This window comes from Perognathus longimembris, chromosome 5 (assembly GCF_023159225.1).
Source record: "Perognathus longimembris pacificus isolate PPM17 chromosome 5, ASM2315922v1, whole genome shotgun sequence".
Lineage (NCBI taxonomy): Eukaryota > Metazoa > Chordata > Mammalia > Rodentia > Heteromyidae > Perognathus > Perognathus longimembris.
In genome coordinates, this window is record NC_063165.1 from 47,752,766 (window position 1) to 47,765,729 (window position 12,964).

Sequence of the window (12,964 nt, forward strand, 5' to 3'; positions counted from 1 at the left end):
GCTGCTTGTTCTGTTCCTGATCTCTCGTCTATCTACCTTTTGCTCACTGAGGTCCCTTCTTCTGCTCTGGGTCCTTGGTTTACCAACTGTCATGGAATATATCTAATCCAACCCCTTGCTCAACTCTCTGGATTTGCTACCTCTTTGCTCCTAGTGTCTCATTCAGACATTAAGTTGCCCATTGAGATAATCTCAGGAACAGCCCTAGAGCTAGTGTCCATGAGCCAGATTTATAACATGGCTCATTCCTTCTCCTGGTGCTGATTAGAAGGAATTCTATTTAGACACTTCAGTCTTTGAGTATCTTGTAAAGAATGAGGCCACTTACCTGTCTTGGTTGCTTCTACTGAAGTGTCTGTTAGTCTAATAGGAGCTTGTCTAACCCATAAAGGTGCTGAAGCCCAAGACCTCATGTAGCTGCCTGGTTCACCATACATGATTTGAGCTGGGCTCCCTCCTTGACTCCCGCAGTCTACAAATAAGCAGAAACCTGCCTCCAATATACACACCTCATGGCTCATTTGTCTGCCCACACCTCTGTAGGGACTACCATCTTCAGAAATGATTCAGCTCTAGCTGCCTCAGAAAGATAGGCCTTGCCTCTCTGTGCCTCCATTCTGTGGCTTGATCAGGCTTGATGTTAAGACAAGGAACCTTGGGTGTCAAAAAGTAGAAGTTTTATCTGAATGTCAGTGGCTCATGAATTCTATAATCTTGGCTACTCAGGAGGCTGAGATCTGAGGATCACAGTTCAAAGCCAGCCCAGGGAGGAAAGTCTGTGAGACTATCAACTACAATAAACTACTTTTTTAAAAAAAGCTGGAAGTGAAGTTGTGGCCCCAGTGGTAGAGCACTAGCCTTGAGCATAAAGAAGCACAGGGGCAGCACTCAGGCCATGGCTTCAAATCCCCAGACTGGCACACATACAAAAAGCCTAAGTCTATATTAGAAGTGTAACCCCTCCTTACTGAGAATATCAAATACTCTCAAGTGATACCAAGTAGGATATACTCTAAAGGTATCAAATATGGCCTATACTGCCAACAACTCCATTCCTTACTGTCCCAGGAATAAGGCATATGTCTGCAAATTAGCTAAGCTAATGTCAGATTAGCTGATCCCATTTTTCCAGTTACTTGGGGGTATCTACAAGAATTGTTCTCCAAAAGGTCTATAATGTGAAGGTACACAGTTTTCCACCACAAAGCCTGATTTTCAACTGCCCAGATGTGTAGGAGTTTTTGTGCCAGGAAATTAAGTCCTGATCTCAGGGAGCTGATTTTGACCCTGATTCTTCAAGGGGATAAAGAAATATGCACTGTTTTCAAGTAGGTGAAAGCCCAGTTGAGGAATCCTACTGTGATCTCTGTGAAAAAAAGAATGACCCAAGAAACACAAAATGAGAATGGCAAAGGGTTGTTCCATTTGTCCACCTGACAGTTGTCTAGAAACTGCCATAGGGATGGATGGAGGAAATGATAGAGCCTGAGGACTGACTACCAATAACGCTTGGGAAACAGGGCATTGTCCCAACAACTTTTCTTTCAGAGGATTTGTCCAAATATTTCACCCAAATTCTATCATCCTGGGTCTGATTAGCTCTCTCCTTCCAGATCTTTGTTTGTATCATCCCCACCTCAGGAAAAGGGAAGGGAGGTCAGTGCAGGAATTTGGTCAGAGGAATCAGCTCAATTCTAGACTATGGTCCTTCATTATATAAGGACTCTGAAGTGAGACTGTCTTTATATTGTTAATTTCAAGCTTCCCTGGCTCAAGAGTCCTGTCGATTACAAGTAAAGAAAATAGCAGCAAATGTAAACATTTAATAAGTGAGTTTCTAGCTGATGGAACTTTTGTGGTCAATTCTAGATCCTATGGAGCCCTTTCTGGAAACACACCCAGTACTCTGGATTGCCATATCAGTTGTCTGTGCCATCTTCATCCTTGGGATAGTGGTTTGTCCAAAACGATGCATGAACAAGAAACAGCACTGGCTTGCCACCACCAAAAAAGGTGCTAAGTGAATCTTTGTCCTCCCTGCTGATTACATTGCTTTTCAGCTCCTTCCTGACCAGCTGCCTTCTGTTGCTCATTGGCTGGGCCTAGACTGGCAGAAAGTCAGCAAGTTGTTGAAGGGAAAGTTTTTCTCCAGTTTGGAGGCTGTACTGGTTATATTAATAATAATGCCCTGGATTCCTAAGAAAAGCAGCATTTTTAACCTATGTTCTGTGAATGTATAACTCGTTTGCTACCAAAGCTGATTATTCTTGTCTTTAACTTGCCTCACTTTGTGAGGTTAGTGTGACAAATCAAGAAAGTAAAATGGTGAGAACACTTCTAAATGTTGGAGATTATGGACCCAGTGATATTCAAGCAGGCTCATCTGCTACATGAGCAAGACTTGCCTTCTCATTTCTAAAGGCTTAGCTTTCCTGTGAAATAAGTTAGACAAATAGTTTTTCACCCACTTATAAGCAATAATATTAGTTTTGGGTGATTACCATATATAAGGTATATATTTAATATAAAACTAAATTTATATAAACTAAATTTATAAAAAACTAAATACACCAAAACTAAAAATCATCCTTCATTTCACTGGTAAGAAAAACATGATTTTGTGGACAACTTTATGATTTGTCAATATATCAGTCTATTACTGCATTGCCTATAACTGGAACAAGATCTGAAGTGCTATGTTTTGTAAGTTGTGTAATACATAAGCTATTTTCTAAATGTTATGCTTAATGTAACAAGGCAGTTTTCAATGTCATAAATATCATTCTACAATATTATTTTAAAGGCCTATGTGATGTTATATTTTTGTAGATGCACACAAATTTGCTTAACCAATTCCATCAGTTAGATAATAAGATTGCCAGTGGTTTTGTTATTGTAAATGATCCTTCATTGAACAGCCTCTCCGTGGCCTTCTGTCTTTAAAGTGTAATGACAGCAAAATGGTTCCTGACTGTAAAAGTAATCCCATTGTACTTTGGGCTGGCTTGGGTGAGGTGCTAAGATACAATTGAATTTTATCTCAGTAATTGCCTCCAATGTAGTTAGTTTGGTTGGTGCCAATAATTAAGATAACTTTACCAGTGATAGAAAGCATTAGTGTTTCCAACAAGTGTCTTATGTATGATTTCAGTGAACTGACTTTAAGACCTGTAGAAAGTAAGGATATGACTTTACCAGTCACTTAATGCATTCTGTTGTCTTTAAAGATGGGGAATTGGAGAATCATAATATTTCAATGACACATGTGTCAGAAACAGGCAAGCTGTCAAAATATGGAATTTTACTGAGAGGTTTCTATTTTTCTAAAGAGGACTAGTGAGATGTACAAACATAGCATTCTTGCCCAGATTTTGACTTTTCAAGATGAAAGTTTGGAATTTCTTTTTCAATTTTATTGTCATTTAGATTTAGACAATTATTCAGTGGCAACTTTCAATTTGAGAATAAACTATTCCCTAAGATTGTTTTCACATTGTAAAAGTCAGCTTAAAATTGAAATAATGAGAGCTGGGAATATGGCCTAGTGGCAAGAGTGCTTGCCTCGTATACGTGAATCCCTGGGTTCGATTCCTCAGCACCACATATATAGAAAATTGCCAGAAGTGGTGTTGTGGCTCAAGTGACAGAGTGCTAGCCTTGAGCAAAAAGAAGCCAGGGACAGTGCTCAGGCCCTGAGTCCAAGGCCCAGGACTGGCAAAAAAAAAAAAAAATAAATAAATTGAAATAATGAAGCGATGTTGGGTGAAAAAGAGTAAGACTATTTCTTTGTATTAGCATAAATTAATTATGCAAAGGGTTTCATTGTGATATTTCTATAGATGAGTGTGATGAACTTTGATCACATTTACTCTTTTCTTTATACTTTCCTAACTTCATCCTTCTTTTCTCATGGCTTTTCCAATCGTTTTTTTTTTTTTTTTTTTTTTTTTTTGCCAGTCCTGGGCCTTGGGCTCAGGGCCTGAGCACTGTCCCTGGCTTCTTCCCGCTCAAGGCTAGCACTCTGCCACTTGAGCCACAGCACCGCTTCTGGCCGTTTTCTGTATATGTGGTGCTGGGGAATCGAACCTAGGGCCTCGTGTATCCGAGGCAGGCACTCTTGCCGCTAGGCTATATCCCCAGCCTTTTCCAATCGTTTTTATGGAATTTTTTTCTTTTGTTTATGAAATTTCTTCATGCTGTCTTCATCTATCTATATAAAATGTGCTTTGATTATATTCTTCTTCTTCAACACCTTCTTTCCCCTTCCCCCTTCCATTAATTCTCCCCACCAATCAATCCCCATGAGACAACCGGAAAAAAATTTGGAGAATAGATAAAAGAATTTAAAAGGATGTGTTGGAAGAATATTGAAGAAGTTATGGGTGTACATAGAAGATGGCCACATTGAGCTGTAAGTTGTGAAGGTAGAAGACAAGACACTAGTGCATATTTGACTCACTCCTTTCTTGATGCCCATGGAAAGAAGGAGATGTACCACATATAACCAGACCATAGATAGTTTGTAAGTTGGGTTCTGTAATATCTGCAGTAACTACCCTTGCCTTAGGGATGTTTTCCATTGGCTAATTGGTAAGAAGACTATTGCCTCCTTCAATTTCTCTGCTTCTGTATCTTGGAATCTACAGTATATTAACTTACATAGAAAAAGAGACTTGATAGATGATTAAGATACTGCCTTTGAGATGAATTATGATTTACTGACTTTTGCCTGAATTATTCAGATAAGAACAAACTAAGTCACCTGAGCCACAGGACTTTACTCAGTTGGGTTAGAGAACTTAGCTGGAAGAAAAGGGAACAATCAATCTGATGCTTGACAAGGGTGGATCCATCATTGCTGGTTTTCAGAAAGGCTGTAATTCAAGCCATATGGATCATTCTAGAGGCTGCAAATGGCCCTCAGTTGACATCCAGCCAGCTAAGAATCTAATGGTGCTAATTTTTCCATGGATATGAAAGGATAATTTAATTATTCTGTGTTGGTCTCCAGACAACAAAATATTTCACTCATTTCTCAGAATTCAGTTTTACAATCACAAGGAACTGAACTCTTCCAATAGGCAGTGGGTACATTTCTTGTACAATTTGTTACCTCCTCCCTCATTTCCTCCCCTCCCGCCTCTCTCTTTCCTTCTCCTCCCATGAGTTGTTCAGTTAGTTTACACCAAATGGTTTTGTAAGTATTGCTTTTGGAGTCGTTTGTCTTTTTATCCTTTGTCTCTCGATTTTGATATTCTCTTTCCCTTCCCTAGTTCTAATACCAGTATATACAGTATCCAGGGTACTCAGATGAGATACAGTGATAGCACAGGGATAACCACAGGCAGGGGACACAAGAGGGTCATCAAAAACAAAAACAAAAAAGCTACCATTTCACATGGCATGTTGAAAGTAATTACAACAGTGATATAACACTCGTTTCCATAACATGGAGTTCATTTCACTTAGCATCATCTTATGTGTTCATAAGGGCATTGCTATTGGGCTCTTGTGATCCTCTGCTGTGACTTGCCTAAACCTGTACTAATTATTCCCTATGAGGGAAACCATAGAGTCCATGTTTCTTTGGGTCTGGTTCACTTCACTTAGTATAATTTTTTCAAGTCCTTTCATTTCCTTACAAATGGGGCAATGTCATTCTTTCTGATAGAGGCATAAAATTCCATTGTGTATATGTACCACATTTTCCTGTTCTATTCCTCTACTGAGAGGCATCTGGGTTGATTCCATATTTTGGCAATGACAAACTGTGCTGCAATGAACATTGTTAGCACCATTATTATTATTATTATTATTATTTTTATTTATTTATTTATTTATTTATTTATTTATTTATTTATTTATTTATTTATTTTTCCAGTCCTGGGCCTTGGACTCAGGGCCTGAGCACTGTCCCTGGCTTCTTTTTGCTCAAGGCTAGCACTCTGCCACTTGAGCCACAGTGCCACTTCTGGCACTGTGCGGTGCAGGGGAATTGAACCCAGGGCTTCATGTATACGAGGCAAGCACTCTTGCCATTAGGCCATATCCCCAGCCCAGCACCATTATTTTTAAGAGGAACTTTGATAGTATTAGAACATAGCTGGATTTGTAAAGTGTCTGGAAGCTCAGTCCAATAAGAAATAACTCAACTGTCTCAGTTCCTTTCATGTTTTAATAACAAAATACCCAAGATGGAGTACTTTCCTACAATTCATAAATTTCTCCAGGGACACACAAGTTAACAATCCTTAACAGGCAACTCTTGAGTGAGACACTAGTACTAACACAACAGCCAAGTCAACTTAGAGGAATTGCATCAACAAAAAATCCACACAGCTAGCAACCTAGGCTTTGGGAGAACCATGTGGTTGGAGATTGTCCATGCAACAAGGTGAAGTATTTGGTAGCAACTTGTGGCCAATTCACTTAGGTATGAGCATCTTCAAGATTTTTCTTCTAGCTCTTAAATCATGCTTTCAGAAAAAGCATCAAAAGTGTTTCTGATCACTAAATGATTGTTAAAGTTAAATATGTTACCCCTTTCCAGTGTTATTTTTATTTAATCAAGGATAAAGCTATAAGATTTTTTTTAAAGCTATTTCTAGTATTAGGACTTAAGACTCAGTGAGCAAGGAAGGCTTTTTCTTTGGGGATGGAAGAAATTTCTTTCTAGTCTCCTTGAAATTGCATCAGTGAAGTAACCATCTCTTGCAAATGTAAGATCATAGTAGTTTCTCTCTGAATCCTAGCACTTTGAAATCTAGGACCCTTCAAATGCTTTTTCTTTTCATATTGATAAGGAATACAATTTTTAAAGGTTCTTTTTGGTCTCTTTAAGAAACCATCAAACCAAAGGGTGAAGACAGTGAAGAAAATGAGGAAAGGTAAGAATCATGACTGCAATATTGCTGAAGCAGGTTTGATCCCAGAGTGTCTGTAATTTGTATAGTCTTGGACCTGAGGTATACTGAAACATCAATAAAAATAAGCTACGAAGAAGGGAGGAAGGGTGGGAGGGAAGGAGGGAGGGAGAGGAAGTTGAAGCTAGAATCTGGAAAATCTGACCTTTCTATAAATAGCTGACAAGGCATCTAGTGCACAATGCCCTGAGGACATAGCAATTCAAGTCATGGTCAATAAAAATAGATCCATGAGGTTGTAACAGGTGAGCATAGCCTGTACCTGTTCACCCTGGTAACCTGAACACCTGGCATAGTGCCTGAAACAATGGTCAGCCTACATGTGTGGAATGAATGTGTTTCCCTTCAGCCTCAATGCCTTTGCATCTACTGTGCCTTCTGCTTAGAAGGTTATTCTGCCGTGCTGCCTCATGTAGATCTCCTGACTTTCTCTTCACAAGTGCAGATTATGCTTATGTATTTGTGACATTATCTTAAACTCCAGGGAGAGTTGAGACCATATCAGTTAAGATCACCATTAAGCTGTCAGTACCTGGTACAGTGCCTCACCTACAGTAGATCTCAGTAAATAGTTGATGAAAGGGATGAATGTGTGCATGAAAGAATATGTGAGAGTTCCTAGTGATCAATCCTTTCACTGGATGATGCAGTCAAATTGTCTGGACCACCATCCCTTCGGGGTGCTCAAGAATATCCTGGCTCTGACTGCATGGTCATGGGAATCAAAGCAACCTTCAGTCAAAAGCTCTGGTTGCAGATACAGAGTGATGACCTCAGGATACAGAGATGCCAGAGTATCAGTATTTAGCTAGAGAAGGCAAGGTTACAGCAGCCACTGTAATACCAGCAGTAAGACTGTCCCAGTGATCCTGAGACCCAGGCTTGTAGGGGTCCTGCCAGCTCTGCCAGACTTGGTTTGGAAATGGTTTGGAAGAGCTGACACAAGGAAGGCAGCAGGAAGGAGACAAGGAATTCCCAGAGGGAAATGACAGGCACAGGTAAAAATCAAGATGGGTGAAGGAATCTTGGATAACAGTGTGGACCAGTTTTCTTCTGCTTTCTCTACCGTTCTTTAATAATTAGCTTCTTTTCACTGATGTTAAATTAGTCACCTATATCCACCTTATTATCAAAACTGAGAAAAAGCACTATTTTTGCTATTCAGATTCTTTTGTTGTTCCATATGAATTTTTGTATTGCTTTCTCAGTCCCATTGAAGAATGATGTTGGGATTTTGGTGGGTATTGCTTTGAGTTTGTAGATTGCTTTGGGCAATATTGCCATTTTCACAGTGTTAGTTCATCCAGTGGCATAGAAGATCATTCAATTTCTTTAAGTCTTCTTCAGTTTCCTTCTTTACATTTTTTAAGTTTTCACTATAGAGGTCCTTCACATCTATGGCTAAGTTAATTCCTAAGTTTTAATTTTTTTTGAGGTTATTGCAAATGGAGTTGTTTTCCTGATTTCACTCTCAATCTTGTTGTACAGAAAAGCTACTGACTTTTGTGGATTGATTAATTTTGTTTTTGTTTTTGTTTTTTTTTTTGCTGGTCCTGGGGTTTGAACTCTGGGCCTGGGCACTCCCTGAGCTCTTGCTCAGGGCAAGTGCTCTACCACTTGAGCCACAGCTCCACTTCTGACTTTGTTTGAGTAGTTTATTGGAGATAAGAGTCTCCTGGCGTTTTCTGCCTGGGCTGGCTTTGAACCATGATCCTCCGATCTTAGCTTCCTGAGGAGCTAGGATTACAGGCATGAGCCAGGCTATCAGTTGATTTTATACTCTGCTACTCTACCAAAGGTTTGAATCAGCTCTAGTAGCTTGGAGGAGTCAGTAGGGTCCTTTAAGTACAGGATCATGTCATTTCCAAAGAGAGATAGTTTTGCTTCTTCCTTTTCCATATGGATGCCCTTTAATTTTTTTTTCTTGCCATATTACTCTAGCGAGGACTTCCAGTACAATATTGAAGAGGCACGGAGAGAGAGAACATCTTTGTTTCATACTTGATTTTAGAAGGAATAGTTTTAGTTTTTCACCATTAAGTATAATGTTGGCTGTAGGTTTGTCATATACAACCATTACTATTTTGAGGAATGTTCCATTATTTCTAGCTTCTCCTTAAAAAAAAATTAAACACAGAAAGACTCTATGATCCAGCAATTCCACTCCTGGGCATTTACCCAAAAGATTACAAACCAGGCTACAGTAAAGCCACCAGCACAACCATGTTTATCATAGTCAAGGCATAGAATCCCCCCAGATGCCCCTCAAGGAATGAATGGGTCAAGAAAATGTGTTATGTGGCTGGGGATATAGCCTAGTGGCAAGAGTGCCTGCCTCGGATACACGAGGCCCTAGGTTCGATTCCCCAGCACCACATATACAGAAAACGGCCAGAAGCGGCGCTGTGGCTCAAGTGGCAGAGTGCTAGCCTTGAGCGGGAAGAAGCCAGGGACAGTGCTCAGGCCCAGGACTGGCCAAAAAAAGAAAGAAAATGTGTTATATATACACAGTGGAATTTTACTCACCTATTAGAAAAAAATGATATTGTACCATTTGTAAAGAAATGGAAAGACCTGGGAAAATTATGTTAAGTGAAATAAGTCAGGCCCAGAAAGACAAAAGATACATGTTTACCCTTATATATAAAAGCTAGATTTAGCTTTTAAACTTGTAAGTAAATACATTGGATAGTAATCATGTGTATACAAATGTATATAGTGAAATATGGTAGATTCAAGAGAGATCTCAAATACTGTAATACCTTAGAAAGACAAAAATTAAAGGTCAGCAAAATAAAACACCAGGAATCAGGTACTTGAAAGGAGTGGAATAGAGTCAAGGAGAAGAAATAGACAATGAAGAGGAGAAGAAGGGCTGAATGTAGCAAGAAAAAAAACCCCCAATATTTATCCTATAAAATTAAGAAGAATGGGGCTGGGGATATGGCCTAGTGGCAAGAGTGCTTGCCTCATATACATGAGGCTCTGGGTTCGATTCCTCAGCACCATATATACAGAAAATGGCCAAAAGTGGGGCTGTGGCTCAAGTGGCAGAGTGCTAGCCTTGAGCAAACAGAGCCAGGGACAGTGCTCAGGCCTTGAGTTCACGGCCTAGGACTGGCCAAAAAAAAAAAAAAAATTAAGAATGATGAAAGAGGTAGGTAGGGGAGGGATGGATGAGAATGTTGAGAGGAGAGACACTGATCAAGATATATTATGTTCATAAACTGCTTTGTTAAATGACAACCTTTGGTACAGCTACTTAAAGACAATAATAAGAAGAAAATAATCGAGAAAAAGAAAGCAGCTCTACCATGAACTTTCACTCAACCTTTTTCTTACTTTTTTTTTCAGAGAAAAAAACCATATGCAGGAAATCAAGGATGAAGAAATCCCATGTGTTATTCATAGCGCAGAGACACCTTCAGATGACCAAAGTGCTACGCATTTGTAGTTTAATAACAAACTTTATATCAATGTCCATTTTTATAAGTTTTCATTTGCAAGTTTTTGGATAACATGTTTGCTAAAAAAATTTTTCTTCCAGAAGGCATGAGAATATAACCATTAGTAACAGTGGGGCTCTGGGATTTCGTCTAGGTGAAGTAGCTCCTCACCCCATTATGCCGGCTCTGTTCCCAATGTCAAGAGCAGATGTTAATTCTCCAAGTGCTTCTTTTAATTCAGAGTGGGCCAAGCCCATTGGAAGGGTTACTTGCCCAAGAATAACATTTAGAACCAATCCCTTCCAATCATATTTTTTCTTTATTTGACAAAATGTATTTTTCAATGGGACTCTTAGTTCTGGGAATATTTGCTTTTCTTATCCCTGAATTTGAAGGTACTGACTCACTTTATTTTATATACGTAAGACTGAACAACTACCTCTTGCATCGTGGGAGTGATATATTTTATGACCTTATAGTGTTCACATGCTTATTTTTAACTATAAAGAAACATATACTCTAATGGGTGTAAATACCATGTTCTAAAGGAAAGGCAAATCTCGTAAGGAACATTTTTCTCTCTGTCAGGGTCAAAATATCGTGATTTCACTAGAATGCAGGAAAACAGAGAGCAGGGGAAACTCTATTCCAAGAGACAAGGGGAGACTGGTAAGAGAGAGAGAGAGCCTGGTAGAGACCACTGAAGAAGGCAAAAAGTATTATTTTTCCTGAACCCTAGTTCTCTCCTGGAGACAAAAAGTAACGCAAGAGATGGTCTGAGATAGCTGTTCAAGAACCAAAGCAGAGATCACCATATTCAAAAGAGAAAAAGAAATAAAAGGGCTTGGGCAACAGAGGTATGTATGGACTGATTTGTTTGCACAGTCCTTTAATAAATCTCAAGAGAAGCCAGATAGTCTACTCAAATGGACTTAGACAACACGTTTCTGCTGGTTGGTGAGGTATTTGGGCAGTACCCAAGTTACTGTGACAGTTCATCTGGCTAAAACCAGAGTGGGTGAGATGAGATGGCATCATCTTGGCCACTGGAGGCAAAGGCTTAGGATTTATTCAGTTCAAAGTAGAAGGAAGAGGGGAATTAGGAAGAGCAAGATGTACATCATCCGAGGGCTGCAGATGTTTTAGGAGATATGGTATGGCCCCGGGTGTTTTTCACAAACTGAGGCATGTTGATGTTCAAAGTAATTACAGGGAATCTGGTACAAGAGAGAAAAAACTTGGTAGAGATGAGTTAGGAAACCTGGCAGCATCATTAAGGGATATATCAGCCTCAGTTCAAACCTAAAGAGAACTTTGGGAGGCCTGAGTAATAAAAAAATATATATATATATGGTATATTTTACATAAAGCTCCCTAGAAGGTTGTAAATTTCTGTGATGATAAGGCTTATTTTAAAAAAATAATATTACCATCTGTGCAGTCTGCCCCTGCCTGCATTAGACTATTAACATCTGGCTGGTACTAACACGCTTTGTTCTCTTGTGGTGCTAGGGATTGAATCCAGGTTTTATGTATGCTAGGCAAGTGCTTTATCGTTGAGTTACATCTGAAGTTCTACCATGTTTTTGTACAAAAGAGTTCTCAATAAAGCTTTATTATACTTATTTAAGTTTATATTTTCTGCTTCTATTTCAACAGTCCTACCCAATTCTGATAGTCTGATATACCTGGCCCTTGACATGTCCATGACTTTCTGACTCTCAAAATCTCTTCTCCATTCTCCAAGAAATGGAGGTTTATAGTTTGGAGATTCCTTTAAAAAATGAAACATAGAAGAATCTTGTGATCCAGCAATATCACTCTGGGCATTTATCAAAAAAAATTTACACATTGGGTACAGTAAAGCCATTTGTACAACCTTGTTTATTGCTGCTCTATTTACCTTGCCCAAGCTATGAACACAGCTAATGAACTAATGGATCAAGAAAATGTGGTTTATATATGCCATAGAATTTCATTCATCTGTTAGGGAGAGTGATATTACATTGTTTGCAAAAAAAAAAAATGGATGGACCTAAAAATATGTTAAATGAAGTAAGTAATGCCCATAAAGACAAAGAATACATGTTTGTTCTCTCTTATGTGGAAGTAGATCTAATTTATAAATATCTAAATAAATACATACAGGATTGTTTGCAGGTGTACATAAATATATTAACTGAAAAAATTGTGTATTCAGGGGAGAATTCAAATACTGTAATTCCTTAGAAAAACTAATTTAAAGTCCAACAAAATGAATACCAGGAAGCTGATATTTGAGAAGTAGAGGAGGAAAAAGAGGAAGGGAGTAGGGTAGATAAATGAAAAAAGGAACGGAGGGGAGGAGAATAATATTCAATGCATACCCTATAAAGCTAGGAACATTGAAGGAAGGCTGTGGTTGGGAGAAATGGGAGAGAATGAAGAAAAGGGTGATACCAATCAAGATCCATTGTACTTATAAACTGACTTGTTGAATGGTAACCCTTTGTCCAGCTACTTAAGTATAATATTATTAAGTATAATAAAAAAGATAATAAAATAGGGGCTGGGGATATGGCCTAGTGGCAACCCTGGGTTCAATTCTCCAGCACC